Source organism: Mizuhopecten yessoensis, unplaced genomic scaffold (genome assembly GCF_002113885.1).
Source record: "Mizuhopecten yessoensis strain PY_sf001 unplaced genomic scaffold, ASM211388v2 scaffold10925, whole genome shotgun sequence".
Taxonomy (NCBI): Eukaryota; Metazoa; Mollusca; class Bivalvia; order Pectinida; family Pectinidae; genus Mizuhopecten; species Mizuhopecten yessoensis.
Window position 1 is genome coordinate 59,278 of NW_018408790.1, and position 1,860 is coordinate 61,137.

Consider the following 1,860-nt stretch of genomic DNA (forward strand, 5'->3'; position numbering starts at 1 on the left):
TAGTAACATTTGACTAATGCACGGAATTTTATTTGACAAAGAATACCATTGCTTAGGGGAGATAACACTTACGTTCACCTGACGGATGTAAGGAAAATGTTTCATCAAAACATGATTAATTTAAAATTGTAAAGAAATGTCAGTTTATTTACTAAAATAGAGCTGTGATTTCCTAAACTTAATAATGTATTTGGATCCTTTCAATTGGTCAATGCACGGAATTGNTTCGAGCCCTGCAAGCATCACTTTTTTTTCTCAAACAATATCTTTTTGTACGGCTCATTTTATATTGTACAAAGTGATTATTCGCTGGCAAACGTTTTTAATTTTAATAGAGGCATATAGATAGTTAATAGATATATTATTAAAGATAGTAATATAACGTTAAATTGTCGGATCAATTGTGAACATGTTTACTTTTCTTAGAGGAAAACGGTGCCGTAAAGGGACCACAAAACTAAATTAAAAATAGATTGTCTGTTTTTCCCTTTTGGGCAAAAGATTTGATAGGAAGGTGAATGCCTCGGGGCATGCTGGTTGGATATCTAGGTGGCAGACAAGCTTGTTCATTGTTGCAGTATTATGTGCATTACATATTTCCTATATCTGCAGACTGTTAGTACTGCATCAAAAAAAATCTGTCGTCCGTCCTTCATTCCATCCGTCCTTAAACAGATTTTGTTAGCCCTTTTTCTCCAAAAGTATTGAAAGGATCTTTCTCAAATTTCACATGAAGGTTCATTATAATCCTTAGTTATGCCTTTCGTTTTTTGGGACTAATTGCAAAACCAAGATGGCCGATAACCAGCAACCTTGAATTCGAGAATGAAAGTTTGTTAACGCTATTTCTCATAAAGTAATGGAGGGATATTTCTCAAATGTCCTATATAGGTTCCCCATTGTCCCTAGTAATCTACTTATGCATATCGTTGTTTGGGAATGATCATAAAATCAAGATGGCCGACAGGCAGTCATCTTGAATCGTAGTTTGTTAACGCTGATTTTCTGAAGGTTCGGGAGGGGTCTTTCTCAAATTTTACATGAAATTTGCCAATGGTTCCTTGTTCTGCATTTTGAATTTTGGGAATGATTGAACAACCAAGATGGCTGGCAGGTGGTCGTTTTGAAATTTCGAGTAAACGTTTTTAAGTCCTAATGCTCAAAACGTATTGGAGTGTTTTTTTCTCAAATTGCACATAAGGGTACCTCTTGTTCGAACTCTTAGTTATGCATATCAAATCATATCAAACGGCCATCTTGTTACAGTTTAAGTTTGTTACTGCTATTTCTCAGAACTGACTAGAGGAAGTTTCCCTTGGTCCTGAGTTGTGCATGTTACATTTTGAGGTTGATCAAAATATTGATTAAGATTGCGGACAGGCAAACTGATCAAACAAATAAGAGTAATGAAGAGAAAAGATCAAACTAACATAGAACTAATGCTGATGGTACAATGGTTGGCTCCAAGATCCCTCTGGATCTCTTGTTGCTGTTTCTTTAAATAACTTCTTCAAAATATTCAGGCGGCCCGTAGCATGCTTTATGGGCTACTTATAAGTTTGTTGATATAAATAACAAATCCATTTTCAATTATTAGCTAACCTGGGCCGAAGGGCCAAATGAGCTTATGCCGTGGTGAGGCGTCCGTCATCTGCTTGTCCGTCGAGCGTCAACTTTTACTTAAAACAACTTCTTCTGAATAACCAAGAGGTCTAAGTTTATGGTATTTAGCCAGTGGCTTACTGGGATGAAGGGCTACAATGTTTGTTCAAATGAATGACATCTGCTTATTTTCAAGGTCAAATATGTTTAAAATTTGTTTAAACTTTTTCTGAATAACCCTGAGGCCCAGAATGTTGA